Here is a 23,190-nt window from a genome sequence, read left to right as displayed (position 1 = left end):
AGGGCTGATTGCAGAATTGGAATAGAAAAGTTTGGAATAGTTTTACGTTATAGCGCCCTATAACGCTTAGTGAGTGCGACACCAAGACGAATCCGGTGCACCACGCTTGCTTGGCTTCTTTTGAGCTTGTAAGGCAAACGGAATTTCATTTGTGGGTCCCATTTAGGCACTCGCTTGTGTCGTCGATTTGGTTGGGTCCAGTGCTCCAACGTACGGCTGCGTATTACGCAACGAAGTAGGGCGCTTGTGTCTGTTTGTGAGAACGGAATGTGTACCTCAGAAGCATTATTTAAAGGATTTTTCGTTTCGGCGTTTAGCTGTTCGTTCCCTATCACGCAAGAGTGTAAGGATATCCACTGAAAGGTGATATTGTGGCCATTTCTATTTGCATGGTAATTTCCACAGCCATTGAATAATAGAGGCACCGTCTGAGGATACAGTCAATGGTTTGAAGAGCTCACTTGGAATCGCAGAATATCGTCCACGCGCGAGGAGGCTCCTCAGAGAGAAATCGAAGTGTCTCACGGCTAGCGACAAGTTCTGCGGCAGTTGATGTTGACCTATGGTCTAGTGTAAACCACTGAGCGATGATCATAAGTGGTATTACGAAGGCTTCAGTGGAGGCATATAGTGTGACAGAGCCACCGGTATGCACGTGTACCGTATCTCCGTACTCTGCGTAAATGTGAAACAGGGTAACCTGCTTCAGGCCAATGGAAGCGACGGATGACATTTTGTAATTCCAGGGATATGCAGCGTGATTGCCACAGCACGTTCAAGCCTAGCACGCATTTATGGACCCTTGGCTCCCGATGCCTATATGCATATTTCGTCCGCATATGTGCTAATCTTCACCGTGTTAGGAAGTTCAGGTGTAAGGCCAATTAATGTAACATTGAAGAGAGTTGGACTGAGAACTCCCTCTTGTGGAATACCTCGGTGGATATTGTACTGTCCGGTGTCGCCATCACTTGTCGACATACACACCGTGCGGCCATTGAAAGAGCTAACAATCCATACATATAGCCGGCCACCAACGTCTAAATCTTCCAGCGCATCAAGGATTGCACAATAGAGTACATTGTCGCATGTACCCTTAATATCCAGGAGAGTCACGCCAACTAACCAGCGGCGACTTCTTTCCTGTTTAACAGTGAAGACGAAATCGACAACACCATCAATGGAAGAACGCCCTCTTCTGAATCCATTCGTAAAATCAGGAAAGCAATTATTGCTCTCTAAGAGTCATTCCATCCTTGACAAGACCATTTTTTCCATTACTTTGTCGACGCAACTGGCTAAGGCGATCGATCGGTCTGCAGGAGGAAATCTCGTTAGGGCACTTCCCCGGTTTAAGCAACGCTATACAATGCGACTGCATTTCCAACTATTTGGAACATTTCTTGACTCCCACGTGGTATCATAAAGAGATAAAAGGATACGTTGGCTAAGAGCCGTTCGTACCACTGACGAAATGTGAAAACGAATATCACTGGAATAGACTCGTTGTATTATCTATGCCCGGTAGCATATACCAATACGCCATGCGCAAAACGCCGACAACGCCGCATGTCGCCAAGGCTACGAAGCGTACGGCGGGCTCGGGCGAGCACTGTTCCCCTCAGTGCCAATGCACGTGCTGTCATGTTTGCGTTCTTGGTCGTAATTTAACGCTTCTGTCAGCCTTCAGCGATGTCTTGAAGCAACTGTTGCGTGATTGGGCGCTTTAATACAAACAAACACTCGTCAGGCACACAGTTTCCGGTGCTGCTTCGCGAGCAAGAGTGACGGCAGCGGTGGATCGCGGCTCTTCGACGGTGAAAAGCAATCGCGCTTTGTGTATTGCAGTGTTAGAGTGATCACTGTGTTTTTTTATTTCTTTTTCTTGATGTCACTGCGTCTTTAGTGAGCGCTTCCATGTTCACACTTAGATTAGATTATTAGATTATGGTGTTTTACGTGCCAGAACCACGATCTGATTATGGCCCGCAGTACTGGGGAACTCCGAAAATTTGGACCACCTGGGGTTCATTAATGTGACCTAAATCTAAGTACACCGGTGTTTTCGCATTTCGCCCCCATCGAAATGCACCCGCCGTAGCCGTGATTCGATCCCGCAACCTCGTGCTTAGCAGCCCAACACCATAGGCACTAGCAACCACGGCGGGTCGTTTAAACGTGGTCGCCTCGTCTACAGAGCAGAAGATATGATAAACATTAGGCTGTTGTTACTGTTGAGACGCGATGTTGTTACTGATGAGACGTGCATAAGGCGGACGACGGCATGGGCCAGCTACCCCTTTTGATATGTCCGACCCCAACTCTTACATGACATGCTGTACGCTGCGCGACCTTCGCGTTCCACGCACATTTCACGCTTGTGTGCTTAGCACTAACACGTCACTTCATTTCGTCATTGTGTAGGCTCTGCACTAGAGGATTAATTCATCCCACCTTCATTTCTACCGTAGGAAGTCTTTGAAACGTTATCACAAAACAATAACTGCCGACTGTACATGACTGAACAAAATATCATGCGCGTCGTTGTTAACGCATCCGTAGCTGAACCAAAAATGGACTATAACAATAGATGGCTAAGGCTTTGTTCACATCATTAGAAGTTGACTTAAATGTACTTTGTGCACCATAAAATAGAGGCACCTGGAGGTTCCGACAGCTACGACACGTATGCTACTCTAGGATGCAATGTACACCCGTGAGGAAAAGTATACGAACCAGGGATTGCGCGATAAAACTCATTTTCTTCTCTGTCATTTAATGGAACTTGAAATTAAAGACTGCAGTCCAAACTTGGCATTACGAATTTTCTAGCGCACTCATCAGTTTCCGTTTATGCATGTTACTTACGAAGAAATTCTGTCTTTTCGGCGACCCCGTTGTCGGTATAATTTTGCTCACAGGTGCACCTTAGTCTTAAATTGATGCATGGACGTCAACATTTATATTGATAAACAATATCGCCTATAACGCAGAATCAATTGAAAACATGTTAAGGAACGGCCGTGTAGCTGATTGCAAAACATGCCGTAGCCCCGATACTTTAGGTCATATAAGGAATGAAGCCAAAACCTCCTGAAAAAACAGAAACTGAAATATGTGTTCTAGACAAAAATACGTTTGTTCGCGCTCAGATGTGGTAAAGACAGAGGAGGAATGAGACGAACAGCTCATATAAACTAGAAACGTAACACCACTTTCGCTGCAGTTGTAACCATGACAAAGACCATCTATTCGTTGCACGCGTACATTGCGGTGCACCCACAAATATGCATAGTAAAGAATTTTCACACGACGGAAACGCTATTTCATGGGGCTGCTATAAGAAAGCATACACCTTCATATCGCAGTTTGTAACAGTGACGCAGTGGCATCACTTTTGACTACGAATTACAGCTAAGCTCAGTACGTGCTCTCCAATCGACGAAATGCTCGATAAGCACGACAGCCAACAGATATCCAGTCCATATAAGTAACACTGAAGAAACTTTAAGGTAAGGAATAAAAACTAAAGGTAATAATAGTCTGCACTTGTAGTGGTGGATGAGTGGCTAAAACGTTTTGCGGCTGACAGAATTTATTCTGGCCGCTGCGAAAGAATTGCAATGGCCGCAATTCGCTGGACAAAGAGCAACAGTGATTTGATGGTCAAACTTTTTCACGCTGTGAGGCCGCCAGAGCCATACTTCCGTGAGAACGCAATATTGCAGTGCCCCTCAAAAGAATATATATTTCTTCGATGGCAGAGACCCGCGTGATCTTATTACTCTTAAATATTTTGGTGGCGACGTGTAATGCAACACTCAAGGTATTCGGTACGAGTCTCTGTAAAAGGCACTACACATCCATGGGCTGGGCCTGAATTTGGTAAGATAAAGAAGGAAGACTGCGTGAGCAAGCGGACTATACTAGTCCAGGTTTAACTGCATTTGGAAAGCCTGCTGACTGGCGAAAATATATTCCCTCACCACAACAGGAATTGTCTACTACCCCCTTAGGGCAAACGAATTCTGTGGAATTAGCAATTTTTCCTTCCATGCCCACTACCAATAAAACGGCAGAAACATGCCGCCTGGCATAACGCATATGGCATTACGCATATTCATACACCATTCGCCGGTTTTGCTGCAATCGTATGCTTTCTGCTCGTTTCTTTTTCACTATTTTATAGTTGGCTTGCGTTACTAGATTTATGTAAGAAAATCCGTTTAGCCTTTGTCGTTTTTGCTAGCGTTTCTCTGCACTGAAAATCCCTTCAATGTGTGCCTCGCGCCATTTCTTCCGGCTATCAGGCTACTGAGCAAGCGTACGTATTACGCTACGAAAGTCAATTAAACGGTTACTTTAAGCTGCTATATTCGCCAGACGTTATTCTTACAGTACCAGAGTACACAAGATAAAAATGAGACTTGAATGATTTGGTGATTTGACCTCATTATTGCGGTATTTTACAGCATGTATACAATTTTATTTTAACCTCTATAGAATAATTATGCCCTGCTCTACGCAGCATTTCATTTCTTCTTTTTTTTTTCAGACATATTCATTAAAGTAACATCTCTGGTACAAAGTGCTACTCCGCCTACGCGGACAAGCAGGCACAAATTACAAGGCAAATTGAATCAGTGAGCTAATTACCAATCTTCTAATTAACTGATTAGTTTTGATTATGGAGTTATGGCCAGCGCTCTTGACCACGTCATTGTCCGAAATCCTTTATATTTACAAAATGCCTCAAAACCGCTCGTATCCGAGCATACCTATCGTCAAAACTTAGACTCCACTTGCTTTATTTCCCAAATATGCGCATTGTGCGCTCAGTTGGCGGAGCTGTTACAGTACGTTGGAGGTATGGTAATTGTCAGTTTAAGGATAGCTCTGGGGCATAAAGTTATCACTACCACACAGCCAGCCGACAGCTTCGCTGATGTTAACTATTCCGCTCCTTCCATGTCAGTGGGATGTACGACATGAATTAGCTAGGACTTACTAAAGTTGACTATGTTATTCTGTCTAATGTATGTACCTTAGAAAGCAGGGGCCAATATTAGCTTAAGAATACCGACGTGCGGCTCTAATTAGGTAAAAATGGGTTAACTTGAAAAATTAGTTAATTCAGCCTAGAATGACCATAGGAGCGAGGCATAAAATCATTGCTTGACGCAGGCCTAATGAAGACGTCGCATGCGGTCTTTTTTTCGTTTCTTTTTTTTTTCCGCAGGAGCAGCAGATCGTGACGTTATGTGTATCTCACAATGCATCGACCTTTTGCGACCTCTCGCCGTTGTATTCCTTCGTATTTTCTCATATTAGCTTCCCGCGGTTGCTGCATAATGAACTGCAAAATTCATGCAGGTAATCATGCAAGCAAGCGCACACAGCTTAACGGCCAACCTACGACAATATAACAGCTTTCAAAAAGGTACGAACGCTTCCGTTCGTTTAAAGTGAGCACCTTGCATAACAGAATGAATAACTGGGCTAGTTGGTTTACTTGCATCTTGAAACTAAAAGCGCACAAAGACGAGAACGAAGAGAGTGGACAGGACGAGGTGCTTTCACAACTGAAAAATTTTATTGAAAGGAAATTTTGAGTACATATTTGTTTCCTGTCCATAAAATTTTTCAGTTGTAAGATGGACGGATGGATGGATGGATGGATGGGTTCAAAACGCCTGAAGTAGGCAAAGAATGCTAATCGCACTGAAAAAAAAACGTTAGCGGTTGTTGCGTTATCTGACGCATGCAGGTCCAAGACAAAACAATCTATTAGCCCCAACATATCGTTTCTGTGCCAACGCGTCACGTCAGAATACGCGTTTTTTTTTTTTTTTTTCACGGCGCGACGGCGCATGCGCTCAGCCCTAGCGGGTTAGTCGTGAAACGTTTTGGAAGGGTCACGGGCGCGGCCGCGCGGCCCAATATCGGGGGAAAGTCGCCGAAAAATAGTAAAAAAGAGCGCTCGGACGCGCGCTGCTGCAAATACTCGTGCCGTGTACCGCGTTGAAACTGCACTGGTAGCTCGACGTCACTGTGGTGCCGAACACATGCGTAGCGTAAGACTGCAACTCCATTTCAAGACAGAAGCAGCCTGGGCTTCGTGGTCCAGACTGCACCGTGAGCCACGTAGTTGCCACCTTTCATTGATGGCTAGCAAATTTAACGAAAAACTCCTGCGTTGCATTTGGGCGATACTTAAAAACATAACGTTGCTGACGAAGCCTTCTTGCAGCGTCGGCCCTCACCTGCTAGTGGCGGCAGCGCGTATCTGACTTCACGCACTCGTGTAAGGCGCCGTAACACTGGGTCGATAGGAGACCGACAATACACTCACGATAACGATTGGCCAACTAATCAGCACAATGTGTCGCTGAGACCATTTTATCCTACCAGGTCGACAACGACGCAACCGATGAGCGCGAGTTTTCGTACTGTGATGGGATTTCTTGCACCGATAAAATCAGCGTGCCGACCATCGTTCGACCGAGCCCCGCGCGATCGGCCGTCGTACTGACAACGCGATAGCCGCAGTGCCTTCGCCTGTATATATAATTTATCGCGCTCAAAATGAGTCACAACATGCCTACGAGGTGCAAATGCATAAGCTTCAGCCCTTTCAAGCCGTGCACATCAAGTGTGAACCAATGTTAATCCTGTTCAGCGAAGGTTAGGCCTGGCGCCGTCGAGTTCGTGCACCCGGTATCAAAGGAAAGTGTTTTCATAGTTCAGTTCTGTCCTTAGCGCTTTGAAATCAGCTGTTCTTCACTATGCCTGGCGCGTACACAATAAGCGGCAAGCGGCGACCCAGCACTGTGTCAACATGTGCGCGTCACCGTTGCCGTAGGCTGCCGGTCGCATTCGCTAAGTTGATGGGTGGGTCTACGTGTTGTTATGCTGGCACATCTCTTAATTCCAGAGATGCACTGTTTACCTCTGCGTCAAGCAGGAAATAAGAGGCGGTGCATTCGGTACAGCAGCATGCGTAAACAACCACCTCGCCCACCTATACCAACGGTGTCATCGATGGCATCCGCGTTTTCGCGAGAGAACAACACGGCCTGGCCTATAAGTGGGAGCTTATGTGAGCGCAGTTTTCTCTAATAATGTTTTTATGGCACGGGCAAACTGTAAGTATAATGAAGTTAAAGAAAAGCGAGAATTACTAATAAAATACCCAACCGTAATATATATGTATCTGCTGGATAACAGTTGCCGTTGTTTAAGTCGGTCGGCCGCTCGTATACTGACTCGTCTCAGGGTGAAACAACGGGGCTCATATGCCAAGATATGTATGTTTTGCTACATTTTCACATTATTTCGTATCAGCAATGCACCTTTTCCCTATTATTTGACACTAACCGCGATCTGTGGCTGTAGATGTCGATGTAAACAGATGCACCACTTTGGTGAATCCGACGCGGAAGACTGCGCTCGAAGACTTCTTGAATATGCGACATGTCTAAACTCTAAAACATGTGTAAAAATAATACAGAAAGCGAGGTGCAAGCGCAGAAATCAGCTACAACAAGCTTAAGACAGCCGCGTCGGCAGACGGAACTCAGCGTGCCTTTATCGGCCGCACTGTTAGCACAACAGTGCACTCAGGCCTGCTCAACACAGTAGTCGGTGAGTGCTAGATGGCTTCCGGGGAACGACATGCTGCCCCGGAGAAACCACGAATAAGTATTCGTGATCCACGAAAGCGACAATAGACGCTCACTCAACATTGGCGCAGGTACACAAATCAACCGGCGAAAGCCTCGCGGCACCCTTTCAAAAATTTCCATCGGCATGCGGCAGAGGGCAGCACAGGAAAACGAAGAAGGTGGATAGCCTGCCAATCTCAGGAATTTGAAGCGCTAGCCTCTCATAATTATCGCTTGCCGTTTCGCCATTTATGGGCAATAAGCAATAGCGAGAGCGCACCCCTATCACGACAATCCAAATTACAGCGGGGTCACTGGTGCCACCGTGTTTGACTGCGCTATTTCTCAGTGTACGCAAAGACTACGTATACGTTAACCTAGCCAAATATACGTAATTGCGTACGTGAGGCACACAAATCCAGTAATTAACGAAGCATATGTGCACTGAGCAGAACATTTCTTTAGTATAACAGTTTTAGAAAATTATGCTTGTGCAAGCAAATGTAAAGGCTTTACGTACGTAAAGCCTTACCTTTGTTTGCACGCGCCATATACTCTAAAACTCTAACATCTGAGTCGAGCCCTGTAATGCCATGATTCATGTCCAAGAAGCATGTCCAAGAAGCTTCATCTCCAAGAAGCTTTCCGCAGCAATCTGCAGCAAGTCGTTTTTTCATCCACTTTCATTTCCATTAATTTATCATTTCTTTACTTCATTTATTACACACAAGTAATTTTCCCTATGTCGTCCTTGGTGTCAGTGTTTGTTGGCTTCTTCTGACATAACTAATAAAAATCGGGCCGCTCGGTTAACACCCTTTCTTCTCGTTTGCTACGGGATACCACTGTGTCAAGAGAATATGTGTCTCAGCGATGGCAGCCCGAGAGGCAGGCAACCGCTACTGGTGCTTTTTCCTGTTTAGCAAATGTGGCCCCAGTGGGTGGACGATATGACACACGTGACCCTAAGGCGTGGTTGCATTTCGCAGCTTCGCGATTCTTCCGTGAGATGGGGCGCTATAACGTAAAATTATTCCAAACTTTTCTATTCCAATTCTGCTATCAGCCCTCCGCGATTGGTCAAAAACGTTTTTCGACCACCCCCCACTTCACCTGTCTGTCACGCGACGTCACGAAAACCGCAATACCTCCCCATCTGATATGATGTGTACACACTGATTATGCATGATTTGACAGAAAAAAGAAAAACAGTTATTTCTGATTCGACCCCTTTTCGCCATTAGCCCTCGGCTATTGGTAAAAAGTTTTCGGGCTGCACCCACTTCACCTGCCTGTCACGCGACGTCACAAAACCGCACAATCTCACCGCGTCAAAGTGACGTGTACGCGATAAAGATGCATTAATATGCCGAGCAAAACTGAATTTTTTCGGAATAGCCGCAGGCTGCCCCGTTTCGAAAGGAATAAGAGATGGCTGCCGCCGATCGCTGAGACGCTGGCTACTCGCACCTGCCGGAGAGCATGGGTGTATTTGCGTATAATAAAACTTCTTGTGTGACCGTGTAACGTTTTCAAGCACGTTCGGCACGTTTACTACCTCATCCTGCCAACTCTTCTTTGCTGAGGGTCAGGTTTAGCGTCATTCTTAAGCTTCCGTTGCGTGTCGCCGCGATTTTCGACCAGCCAACACAAGCTAAGTAAGGGAAAGCCGGCCAATCGCAGTCGCCGGCACCACCCTCTTCATCCGGTTACCGATTTTCAGTGCACTGGCCTTGCCCCAGTGAATCCCTCTCCACTTGAGCGTTCCCCTCGCCTCTTGTCAGCCTATTAGATACGACAAGCCGCTCAGTGTAGGCAATGTTATTGGTTTTTCAAGCAAACAAAAGTGACCTCCTATGAACGAGGTGAGCGTTTGATTGGTCTGTTCAGACAACCCTGCGGGTGACCGCCCGGTGCTTGTGTCGGTGGTTACGCAGATTTGACGTCAGGAAATTGGAATAGAAACATATTGGAATAGTTTTACGTTATAGGGCCCATGGTCGTTGATGAGCAGCGCGGGCTGCTGTTGAGCGAGGGACGCGAGTGTTGGCCAACTGCACGACGGTCTACCCTGGAACTCTACGCTCAGCGGTAATAAAAGTGGGGAATATGGGTTGTCGGTGTGCAGTTCGAGTAATTTTTACCATCACCCGAAACACCCTTATTTCACCGGTGGCGCAGTTTGTTTGAAATATCATGCCTTGGGAGTGTTCATTGCTTCGCAACTGTACAGCCTTTAAAAAATGGAGCAGATGTTATGCAAAGCATTTTGCTGGTATACCCAGCATCATCTTGAATTACGAAAAGGATTACCTGGGATTACCAGGAGTGCCCAATGTGTTTCTGTAAGACGAACGACCACGTGTGTGGCGCGAGCGTGTGCGTGACGACGGCACGATTTCTACTCCGACCGTTCGACGCGAGGTTACGACATGCCTATTGTTTGGTCCTGCATATGTACTTGATGAGCGCAAGCGAGAAAAAAGCGGACTGTGACGTCATCAATGACTACGTGTTATACAATCGTAAGTACCTGTGGCTATGTGATGAGGTGTATGTCAAAATGACGTAAAGCATTTACACTCCGGCGATGAAACATTAAAACCTGTTCGACCTGGGCCGATCATGAAAGTGGTACAGCGTTGGAATAGTTTCTACATAGCGGTAGTTCTTACGAGGAAAGCAACTGGGAATGTGGGCCGATCCCTGAGGCGGTGCAGTCTAACACGCCGTCTCAAAGCGCGAACTGTCACGAAGAAAGAACACGAGAAACTAGCACAGGACGCACGCGCCAAACGTCTCAAATAGTTAGTCGGCTTTGGCACGAGAGGAGTATGCGTGCGATCATGGTCGACTGATTAGATCATGAAGCTGCCGTGCTTGAAGGCAGATGTTTGATTGCACTGTCGATCACACATTCCTTTTTATTGCACAGGTACGATCTGTGGCGATAGAGGAAATACCCACCCATACTCACCTAACTGTACCTACCGACATATCGCAAAGTGCCTGGATGGAGGCAAAGAATGCTTCACATTAAAAAGAAATGTAGCTACTGTTATCATCAATGTTATCAAGATCTGGCTGAGTTATGGTGTTGAACAGATCGGCAGGACAAGGGCGAAAATAAAGTTCATGTTCACCTCCAGAGTTTTTATTCGAACAGTGAGTATGCGACCAGCTGTCCCGGAGTCAGCTCCGTTCAGGAACTTCCGTTTCTTCTGACAAAGATGGTATACATCGCCATCGCTCATAGAATTGAATTACTTTTTAGGGCAGTGGCTATATTATTGCCTTCGATAGGTTCGCACTTACCCAATTTCTTTCTTTTCCTCCCCTTTGCCATAAACATGTAAAAGAAACAGTAAATTGCAGTGTATCGTGTTCGGCATTTGCTGTTTGCTCACCTACTTGTTCACTTGACATTAAGTATTCTTATACGGCTGCTTTGTCAGGTGTTATGAAGCCGCACAGCATATTTATAGCCACCAAAGTGCTTGTGTTGAGCACATACGTGATACAATTGGAGCGTTTTTGCACCGCCCAGTGGAAGAGCCCATTTCGAGACAGCTTCCGTCCTAACATGCGCTTGCAGATGGTCAGGAACTTTCTACCGACGCTACTGGCTACGTCACGGCAAGTGAAAAGTTAAGCGAGGCTATATGAGCGATCACCTTCGTCTCGCGGCTAGCGGCTGCTGAGGCTCCCTTGCGCCTTAGGCTGAAGTCTTCAGCAAGGTAAAATGTGTAAACCAGTGCATAACGAGAAGCACGAGTATACCGATGGCGCACTTGTACGGCCAGTGTGCTGACATGGGACCTGCTTCGCACCAACGGCATTCAGAAAGTGGCGAAAACGCACTATCAGCTCTCATTCTCTACACGCGATTAAGCTGTGGAATGTACAAAGCGTATTTTCACAAATAATTGCGTATACCAGAGCGGTGTGTAAGAGCAAGCACGAGCCAATCATGGTAGCAAACATAACATTTCCAAAGACGGCCGAGCAATTTGACGAACACTCCCAAATAACAAAGATCTTCACAAAAGTTTTAATAAAAAATTTGAAGAAGTGCTCGTTGTGTACTCAGAAATTGGAACTGTGTATTCTATCTTTGTTGTCTCTCTTTGCTATGGTGTTCTATGTTCCCATTTGCTCTTTATAATTAGACCTTCAATGTGCACAATGCGTGTTTCCGCCAACGACCCAGTACATCAATATCCAATCAGCTCCAAGGCCTACTGCATTGGCACTACTTTGCCTGCAATTTTTTTTTTCGTTCGGCTCCATTCCGTTTATATTTGACCTTGTGTACTGTCTAGCGGATCCTCATTTTAACAGTGGCAAGGCGTCGCTCGAGCCCCTGAAGAGGGGCAATGTAATCGGTTCCGGACGCTAACTGGAATAGAAACGTTGTACTGTTGCGGCGCTGAATTAGATCATTCTGGCGTATGATTATCTAATGACGAAATACGTCCTTTGCCTCAACAGCCCACGCAGGCAGACACGCACGCGCGCTCTCTGTCATCCCTCGACTATTTAGACTGTTTGGTTCTTATACTTGGACGTCTAAAGACGTGTAGGACAGACTTCATCAGTGAGAGCAAGAACACCCAGAGATGCTTATTTAAACGCACACAATTGATGTCCAGCTTGGTCTAAACCAGAAAGGAAAGTCTGAGAAACAACCGGACAGACGATTTGGTTTAGGAGCCGACTTTCTGGTCTAACCACTCCGGACAACTAGTGTGCCCTTCCGATGTTATTGTAGAAAACAACCAAGAAGCCGTAGCGAATCTGAGACATGATAAACAAGATTCCTAAGCAGCCCGTGATCGCGAGTTAAAGGACCCTTAAACCACCTATTCTACATTAAATAAACAAGAGCATGGGACTCTTCGGGCTTTTCAAGTTCCTTCTTTACATGTCGCGACGCCAACAGGCTCATATAGGTGATATCATCCTGAGTAAATGCTTCATTAAATCTTCTTTCTGGGCGAGTTGGTGCATACTTGACATAAAAATTGTTACAGCGCAAACACATGCAACCAAAAAGTATGAAGGACGGGACATCCGTCCTTCATACTTTGTGGTTGCATGTGTTTGCGCTGTAACAATTTTTATGAGTAAATGCTCTCGGTTTGTTCACAAACGAGAACATCAGTTTCAATCCGTCTGCTAGCTCGCGTTGTCCATGTAGTCGCACGTCTTTGTCATCTTGCTTGCCTGTCATCTGCAATGGGCTGGCTTGATCTCTTGTCGCGAGTTTTGCAGCCTGAGTGTGATTTTCGCGGCACGGGTCTGCCGCGCATTTTCTCGCCAGTGTGGTGGTAACAGTACAATGCTTGTACACATTAGCCATGAACTCTGGTCCTGGAGTCATCGATACAATAAAGCTCTTCTTGACATGCCATTGTCTTCCATTGTGTGTATGCGCAGCGCCGACTGATCAATCCTGGCAATAATGTAGGTGGGACGTCACTCAAGTTGATGATGAAATGGGAAGAGACGTAAGGACTATGTCTTCCGTGCTTGTAGCATTAGCGTACTTACTCGAACGTAACGCGACCGCGACTGTAACGCGAGAGTCGACTTTCCGGTCAAGCCAAATACAAAAAATAATAATAATAAAACCGCGAATGTAACGCAAAATGAAAGCAAGAATAAATGGTACCTTTATCCAAGAAATCACAGTTCGGAAACAAGTTCTCTCAGGCGATCCCTTTCAGAGATAGTTTCACTTTCGCAAAATTTCCACCTGACTAGGCACCGAAAGCGTCCCCGACAACTGTTACGTACTTCTTATGAGGCCACAAAACCATTTCATTCGGGAACGTTACCAGGCCACTACGAAGTGCACAGAGCCCTTCTGCCCGGCCTTGCATTTAAAGAGGCCTCCCGTTGGTCTTGCCATCCACGAATCGTTCCATCCTCTCGGCCATCAAAATTGCTCGCCTCTCGAAGCGGGCGTCATACCGAATGCGCTACGTCGTCATAACGTCACGAATAAACGAAGTCGAAGCGCGAAAGGCCACAGGGTACTGCAACGTCCTAACCATAACGCCAGTCACAAGCATATGACGTCGATTCCAACAAAGGCGGAGCTTTAACTTCGATCAGGTCAACTTATTTACGGATTGGATCGAGACGTCTAGGTTGCCAACATAACGACAAAAACTGCAAGATTTTGGATATTTGTTTTAAAATAGTCAGATTTGCCGTTATTAGAATGTAACGCTAGGGTCGAATTTAAGCAACTAAAACCATGAAAAAAAAAACTCGCGTTACAATCGAGTAATACGTAATGTGGTACAAAATGAATATAAACAAAATACTGCCCTAATTACACGTCTATTCTACACGATCATGGACTCAAACAGTTAGCTTACTCAAACAGTAGGAAACATATATGCCTTGTAACTTCGTCGTAGGCGAAGCAAATGCCAGCAGTATAGCTCTGCAAGGTTACAACCGCCTATAATATCAGATTAGCACCGCTTCCACCACCATCATCACAGATCACACAGCAAATCCGCTAGAAAGCGGTTCATAAACACGCACTGTACAATACTGGAAAAACAGCTCACACATACAAAAAGCCTTTAGAGAGTTCGGCCCGACGGCCCGAATTCTCTAAAGCACTTTCGCGAACACGCCATTGCTCGGCAAACGTTTTCACATAACTTGCCCTTTTTATCTGATAACGAGTGCTTGAAAACAAGTAAGAGAGAGCAAGAGAATTTATTCTAAGAAAGCAGAGACTTCGGTCTTTGCTGGTGTGCTCTGGCCTGCTACTCTGCGCAGAGAGAGAGGAAAATGGACAAACAAAAATGAAAGGTTATCATGAGGAAACCAACGCGAACGCTTTCACAAAGAGACGTATAGAGCTGCAACACGCAAAATGACTCCTCTGCCCGTTGTGTTCCTCGAAGGTACTTGTCCTATTTTATTTCATTCTTATATTTTGGCCAGTTCTGAATTTTTTACTTTCGTAATAGCTTCGCGGACGGAGTAACTGCTTTGATTGGCTTTGTAAAAATACAGCTGGGTCGGATTAGTGCTCCGATTCTGACATACGAGCTCTGGGGAAATCCGCATGTTGGAGGAAACTTCATGGAAGGAAAAATTGTCATCCACACAAGAATAACAATTCCATTTTTATTCTATCCCTTTGAGTGATTCCTCATTAGCCCGAGCGGAACCCCGACTATGTTATCGGCATTGTCGACCGGCACGGTTTTTGGAAAACAATTCGGCGAAATTAGAAATTGTTTATAATACGCGCAAGGATACATAACCGATCCTGTAACGCTAAAAACAGAACCACGACTTCCCCGCAGAGGTTGATGAAGAAAATTCTGCCCTGCACACGATAGATGAGCAACGGAAGATGATGGTTTTTCAGCTGCGATTACCATTCCGGAAATGCGCGCACATTGCGACTTTTTATTTTGTAACTATAGATTCAACGAAAAAATATTTTATTCACTTGTTAAAAGATGTCTTTTTTTTTTTTGTAAGTGTTGCTGTTTAATTAACAGTACCTAGTCGCACTGGGTGCATTTGACAGCAAGTCAAGCTGAAAAGACCTTTCTTTTTTTAAAAGCACTTCTTGTTGGGCTAGTTGGTAGCTGTTCATTATAAAATATGAAGACGCCTTTCCCTGTCCCGTTCTCTTCTCTTGTGTGTGTCTGTTTATTTGGCGTCTTCATATTTTATAATGAGAAGACTTAGCCCACTGCCTTCCTTGAGTTGCCTCACGAAAACCAAATACGTTCCTTTCAAAACTCGTGTGCTTTCTTTTACGTTTGCACCAATTTAGCTTTTCTTTTTTCTTCTTTCGCGCTCTGTACCTCATATGGCCAGCATGCTGAAAAGAAAGCAATAAAGAAAGGAAATCGCGAACTAAGTGAATTTCCTCGTAATGTCTTCGTACGCGGCTTGTTGACCTTAATCAGGCCCTTGCGCAAATATTTAAAAACAAAGAGAAGAAGAACAAGAAACAGAGAATGCAGTGCTCGGGGCACCATAATGACGGTCTACGTATGTGCGTCATACACCTGTTGCTCAACCCTCTTGTACAGGCATGAAAACTGAGAAACAAGCCAGTTTTTATACGCTTTCAAAAGAGGACCGCAATATAATGCGGCCTGCGTTACCTTCTCGAACTTTTTCGGAAGAAGCCTATTTTCACGAACCACGTGGGAGCAGAACGCCATGCAGAGCAGCCTAACGAGAGCCGTGATCACCAAAGCCTCTGAAGCAGGTGTTGGAAGAAAACAAAAAGGAAAATAAAATAGGGCGAGTGTAATTTAGTCAGCAAAAGGAAAATGTCATTTTACAGCAGCTGCGAGTAAACGACACGCGAGAAAACGCCAGGACAAGGCACCATAGCGCACTGGCTTTCTGAAGTGCGTTCAGCATTTTCGTCCCTATATAAATGTTGCTTGAAGAAGACGCTGACGGGAAGCCGATTCATTTAAGCCCGTTCTTGATACAGAGCCAGCCTGAATGCATGCAACTGGATGGAAGACCCAAGAAAGAAAACCACAACGTGTTTTACGAATAAAAACATAGGCATAAACGCGGAAGCTGCCGCTCCTCATTCGGGCGTTTTAGAACGCCTTTAAGTGTTTCCAGATAAACAGCCTGCCAATGGTGATACCACTGTCGATATAACTGTTTGGAAAGAAAGTTGGAAGCAAACGACGCATAACCCCTTCCACATTGAAATTTCTTCTTGTGTGTGCGTATATGCTTGCGCTTCCTTGCATGTATACGCATATGCGTCGTGCTTTGTGCTCGTGCGGGCGCGGGCGTGTACTTGAGTGATTTTGCTCCGAATACGGCACGCGGGAACCGGCGCAAGCGAAAGAAAAACGAACACTGCACCGCCAACTTGAATGTGTACCGACAACACACGGCACACAAGGAATATCTTACGCTATTTGCCAAGTCATGTAGTGTCCGTTGTAGAGAACGATATAACGCGTTTTAGAAGAAATAGGAGTCAATCAATTCAGAGCATAATTTTTTACTGGGCCCGAAATTAGAGAGAGACATGCAGTGTTTTAGTCAGTCGCACTTTCTCTTTCTTCTTTTCGCTGATGAGCTACGATGAGGTATTTCGCACAGTAACCGTTGAAAACGCATGCACTCACGCTCAGCGAATGAAACAATTTAAACAGGTTACGTCAGTTGCAAAAGCTGCCAGTGTCAGAAGAAGACGAGAAATTACATTTTTGCGAATACTCCTTCCAACTTCTCCACACCGTCCGTTTCCATGGGTATCGAAACTCCTTTCGGATTTTCAGTCTCGGCTCGACTATCGGCTGCGTTCTGCTTATTGAGAGCATCACTTGGGGACAACAGCACAAATGTACTGCGAAACAAAGTGGAACGAGTAGAACACTTCCTCGTACATGCACTAAGACTGCGTCCCCGTAACACAGCTTAAGAGCACACACACCGCGACATGAGCAATCTAAAACTTTGCAATGACGCTGAATGCGACGCACAAAGCGTGCACGTAGCAGGAGACCGCGTGCTCCAACAACTCGGCTTGCAAAGGACAACTGCAGCTCACCTTTCTCGAGCGGCGCCGAAAGCTGGTGGCACGAGGCGACGAACTTTGTGTCGAGCAAGCAACGTCCCTTTATTCGCGGCGTCACCGACGGAGCGGTCACCCGCACGCGGTCGGCGTGCTCTGGCGTTCGACGAGCGCGACGAGGAATCGGCTCCGGGTGCGAGGCGCGCCGCCGAAGCCAGCCGGCTCGAGGTTTTCTTTGAACGGCGCGCTGTAGTCAGGCGCGAGTCGCCGCGTTCCCTGGCGCTGCCAGCGGCCAAGGATTGGCGCACGGGTCGCTCGCTACGTGTTGAATCTGCTAGCGAGAACCTCCGAGCACTTTTGTTTACGTTTGACTGAATCGCTCGGAGCGGCGCTGCGATCGCCGGCCTCTCCTCCTCAGCGCATGCGCTGGCTGCACAGCGAGCAGCGATAACGCCCAGCGCAGTCGTGCCTTACTCTCTCTTCCCAATATTGATCCGAGTTGAGCCGCCTCTGCAGAAGGCACTGGCAGAGGAGGGACGCCCGAAGGAAACCAGCGAGGAAATAAGTGGTTCCTTCCCACCTGGCTCTTATGGCCGGGCGAGTGGAAAGAGCCGCCAAGAAGGGTAGTTTGGCCTCCCCGCGTTCTTCACCCGCGACGGGTGTTTCGTCCAATGGGCGCGCGAAAAGCAACAGCGCAGATGAAAAACGCCCGAGTGAAGAGAGCCGGCGATGACAGCGGCGCTGAGGCGTGATTGGACGCAGCTGCGAATTTCGTCTGGCGTGTCGTTTGAGAGACTGTGCGGAAACACTCAAGGTTTGCGGACTTCCGAATTGTGCAGCCTCCTTGCGAGACCACTTCGAAACCTGCACGAGCAGTAACGATATAAAGGGTTGAGAAAATCTTGTGCGCCTAGGAAAAAATTACTCTGGACAACTTTCCTTTTCTATGCAGGCTACTCGTGCCCAGTCCCATCTCTCCGATTGTTCACTACCACACTATTCACATTTCTTTTTGCCTTTACGCGCATGTTTTATTGAGAAGGTACACACTCATTGTGGTGACTTCAAATGTCCTTCTTTTTGTGTCGTTTTCTTTTAATGTTGGCCAACCTGCATCTCGTATTTCCAAAAACGTTCTTACGCTGCAACTCTGCGTGAGAATATTTGGGAGCCAAGTGCCGTGCTGGACATAGTATTAGCATAGGGGGCTGGTCAATGGCGAAGACTATTTACGTACAAAAATCTGTGCAAACAGCGACTGGACACGTATACACTAAAAGCTCTTACGTTAGAATTTTTCGTAAGAGCAAATTCCAGCCAATTGTCATGCTAGATATACCATTACCGAAGGCGGCCTGCCAATCGGAAATAGCACTTACCAAGAAAAAGCGTTGTGAATTCGGCCCTTGATTTCATTGTAGCAGCCTCCAGGAGTGCGCGTTTCCTCATATATGCCGAGTCCATGAACTTACACTTATGCGCGTCTACGACCAAATTAAAAAAAAAAATGCATCCTAGAATCCTTTGTAACAGCTGATATCAACCAATCCTAAAGTAGGAAATATTATTAACGAAGATGGTCGGCCAATGGCAAAAAACACCTGCGGACGAAAACGTTTGGGAATTGGGCCCCTTCCGGTGGCCGAATACAATAGCTGAGCTATTGTATTTTTTGCGTGCAACAGTCACTCCGTCTGCAGCATGACGTATGTTACCACACGTGCGTCTCTCTCTCTCTCTCTGTGTGTGTGTGTGTGTGTGTGTGTGTGTGTGTGTGAGAGAGAGAGAGAAGTCTGGCGCGTGCACTTTGGCCTGGAAACTTCTGCGACAGAGACTGAATCCCATTAGCACAGCGTCTCATTTTCGCCTGTTCGTGCGGCGAAGTGAACGAGTCCCTCGATTTTTCTCCGCAATATGATTTCTTCGCTGTCCACTATCCAACCGCTCTTCGAGTACGCTTGTTTGCACGCACGTTTGCGCGTGCCTGCTTTCTTATTCCATCATCGCGTTCGGGGCGCAGGCTTCGTCTGTCTGTCGCTTTGCGGGAACGAAGCGAAACATGTACGTTGGGTTTGAGAGGTCTAATTTACGGAGAGTTTGGTGCTGACGCCGTCGGTCAAATTTTACAGCCGTAGCTTTTATAGGCGCTGTCCAGCGTCGTTGGCGGCGTCATGGGGACCCGCGGCAAAAAAAAAAAAAAAAAAAAAAAAACGATGCAATGCGAATGCAAGGCGCACACGAACAAACGCACAAACTAGCCTACTAATATAGAGCACCTCGCGAAGGTACACACAAGCGAGCAAGAGCTGGAAATAGAAGAATGAGCTGGATACTCGCTCGAATCGGGCTTGTTACCCGCGTTTTGTGACTATCTCTCTCTCTCTCTCTTTGCATGCACCGAGCTTGTGGTGGGCATGGTCTAAAATATCGTCATATTGGCCTGTCAGGGGACACACAAAGCGCGAATGCGCATGAACCGTGGTGTCAAGGTAGTTCACGCGCATCTACCAATGTGCACAGCGCTTGATGCTGCGCGAAAAGTCGCCATTCATAGTGCGCATAATGTTGCAGTATATGTCGCTGTCAGGGGTTAGCGATTTCGGACGGCGAATCTGCGATATTCTTTCCTCTCCAGCCTACATGTGAAGATTCTATTATTCGGCAGCTGAAACATGATTATAGCAACGGTGTTTTTAATGATCAATGACGCGCTTGTTATCACTGTAAAGCAAAAGAGTCAATGGAATATAACAATATAACAGAAGTCCGCAATTATACAAATGGCGCGCAGCCTGCCTGGGTGCAAACTTTAAGTAGTCTTAAAATACGTTTCTTCGCCACTTTAGTGACATTCGACGCTTTACTTTTTCATTGATTTCGCTACATCAGGCCACACACTGCGGCGTCACTGCGTAACTACTGTAAAAGCGACCATTGGCAACTTTGCTGGAAATAGAGACGATAGTTGGACTGCAAGTGGCCACCGGTACAGTACAAGAAACACGAATATGCGTGAGGTCAGTTTTTGTGCCACGAAATACCTACAGCTATCTTGCTCCAAGGACTGGGTATAAGGATGGAAAGGGCGCCACCACGTTTCAATGGTTATTGCGCCACTTGCACTGCGCCCACATTTTTACCTCCCAGTGCGCTTGCACTGCCTATAGGAAGGAAAATGTTGGGAAAAAGGCAACATATTCTCGATTAAAGGAGGAACTGAGTATTTTTTTTTTTTATTCGGGAGTTTGCCCTGTGACATAAACGTGTGAAGTGTACAAGTTGTTCTCAGTGATTAAAGCGTGATACTCGGGAGCGCGTGGCTTCCGCCGGTTTTTTGCACTGGGTGATCGCTGTGGGAGGAAATGAAGTCACAGTACGTCACAAAGGCTCTCGATTTCATTGTATACCACGATGCATCAGCTCGGTGTCCCCATAGTCCATGGTCTGCGCAGAAAAGGGCCGGCAGCCATGCGCTCCGAGTGTCGCGTTTCTACACTATATTGCTGAGCATTGTACGCGTATAATTATTTTTTTTTTCGGTGAAGCTAAACAGGGATCCATGGTGCGGACCATAGTTCCACAGATGGTAGTCAGGTATTCAAGTGGGCAGCTCGAGTGTAGCCCGACTTTAGAGAGCTAGTGGCGCCTTGATGAGCGCAGGCCGAGACTATTCCACAAGAGCTGTGGCAGATCTGCGAGGGCAACTGGGCTAGAGTAGAAGGAAGAGGTCACGCCCAAGTCTGTCCGACACGTTCGTCCACGTGGTGATGCTTTGTGTAATTCAAACGATGCTCAAACGCAGGTAGATGGGTGTAACATACTCCCCCCCCCCCCCTCCCCATTTCCCACAGTGCGTGCAATCTTAATATTTCCTGTTGCTTTGGCGTTTTGAAGAACATGCTAGAAACAAGAGGGCGTGAATCGCCTGCTGACTTTCCTATTGCTGGGCATCTAATGGAGGAGACAGATACGCCTGTTTCCATACACGGAATATAATTTCCAAAGGAAATTGAGAACGCATCTTCCTAGAGAAATCCACATTAACGCAAAGAGCAGATGCAGGCCATCGTCAACAGAACTTATATATGCTAAAATCAATGCCAGCACCATAAACAAACGGCTTCCGACTCCTCTTGACATTCAACCTCCAGAAGGGCTTGTCAGCAAACAGGTAAAGAGTATATGCTTGCAGACTGTCGTTCACAAAGTGATTTATTTACCGAAAAAGGCAATACAGTTTGCTTGTTTGCTTGTTTGCTTGCCTTCGAGAGTGACTCATACCAGCTATGGGGAATTGGCCGAGAATCGGGTCATTTATGAGAAATGATTATATGAGTCTTAAAAAAAGCCCTATTGAGAAATGTTTAATAGCTGAAAAAAAAACTCTGATAAAATTTAAGAATTCAACGAGAAAGTCGTGCTGATTTAATTATACTTCTCCCAACAACTGTACCAACATCCCCATGATAATGTCCCAGAGAAAAGGCTCCGAAAGAAAGAATATCGGGAATCATTATACTTAATCCAGCACCATCAAATTTTTCTTCATAAAGCATGTTTTCTTAATGATAAAAAACGGTGACACGACATGCAGAAGTTTTCTATTGTTTCGCCCTCACCAGAGTATCAGCACAAGGTGGAGAGCGCCAGACCAGATCGATGCAGACAATAGCTTAACATAGGTATTCGACATCGTAAACAGGACTTCAATTTTTCAATTGCGCAGAAGCTTCTGCTCCAAGGGTGTCAGTAATCTGTTTAGCCGACCAACGTCCTCTTCTTCCCTAGAGGATCAAGCTTTCCGACTACGTTCAATTATTTGGGGGCGCTGCGGTTTTCCTTTCGCGCTGCATAGCGCGCGCCCTTTGCCTAGCAAGCTGTGGAACACTGGCAACCTGAGTGATCAATTCACACTTACATTAGGGCATTCGACGGTTCTTCTGGACTTTCGCCCGTTGCCAAAAGCCTCCTGTACCACGGGAGGCACTGCCATGGTAGGTGCACACACTTTCGACACGCAGTGCGAAGCGCTCCACTGGTCGTCTCAGAGGGGCTTACCAGAACGAGAGAGCAAGACCTGGACGGCGGCTGTCGCCGAGTCATTCTTCTGGCCTGCAACGGCTCTTGGCGAACCCTGTACGTGTTTCTCCATCCGCAGTAGAGGATCATTTCTCGTCGCTCGCAGTCACCACCAAGCCAAGCCTTTCTCCGCTCGGATAGGAATGGGAAGGTGGCGCTTGTGCGTCGTCCGCAACTCCCGTCCTCTCGGAGTGCCCATGGCAGCAGATGCGAAGGAGACTGTCGTAACCGCTGCGCTGGGGTCGTACTACTTGCTCAGTTCACTGGAGACTCTTGGCTTCTGCAGTACCAGCACTAGCCATGGGGTCCACGGCGGTACTTCGGCCTTTGGCGAGGAGCTCTACTGTTTTCGGCGAACGCCTTTCGACCACGCCGACATCTACGATCGTGGCCGCCCAAACGGCGCCGGAGGAGAATGCACTTCGCCCCACAATGATTCGCTCCTGACAGTTCTAATCACGAGGGACACGCCTGAGTCAGCGTCACGGGATATTCTAGCCCAGCTGTGTTCCATCTTCGGCCAAGTGCTTCGCTTCAAAGAGGTGCAGGAGGAGCTACTTTCCCAGCTGATAGCGGCGCCAGCGCCTGCGGGCGCAGGCTTCTCTCAGAATGATCTCGGTGCTGGAATTTGTACTGAGGCTGTCCCTGTACGATGACACCAACCTTCAAGAACTTGGCTTTCTACTGGACTTTTCAGAGTTCTACAACAGGCAGAACATACAGCCGCGGAACTCAATGACGTTACATAGCCGTCGATAGTACCAAAGGTCCCCTGTCCAAGTTTAGGGGATGCCACTGCGGCCTACCTGGCGTGCCATGCTACCCGAATTACCAGCATACAGTGAATTCATACGGGGCATTTCCAATTCCCTTCCGATTAATGGCATCTGAAGTGTG

General features: G+C 46.7%; 1 protein-coding gene across 3 annotated transcripts in view; it reads right to left on the bottom strand.

The window, feature by feature from the left end:
- Positions 1–22,347, bottom strand: part of LOC126547868 (uncharacterized) — a 283,028-nt gene extending 260,681 nt beyond the window's left edge. The window contains exons 1-2 of one of the 3 annotated variants that reach the window (XM_055063572.2): positions 17,251–17,558; positions 15,824–15,921 (exon numbers count right to left, since the gene is read on the bottom strand). The gene's annotated coding sequence lies outside the window, so the exon portion shown is untranslated. Of the gene's footprint in view, positions 1–15,823; positions 15,922–17,250; positions 17,559–22,272 lie in introns of those variants that run through there. The other 2 variants (XM_055063573.2, XM_050195894.3) reach the window with 2 other exon arrangements.
- Between the last annotated feature and the right edge of the window lie 843 nt (positions 22,348–23,190).

This window comes from Dermacentor andersoni, chromosome 1 (genome assembly GCF_023375885.2).
Source record: "Dermacentor andersoni chromosome 1, qqDerAnde1_hic_scaffold, whole genome shotgun sequence".
NCBI lineage: Eukaryota > Metazoa > Arthropoda > Arachnida > Ixodida > Ixodidae > Dermacentor > Dermacentor andersoni.
This window is presented reverse-complemented; position numbering and strand designations above follow the sequence as displayed.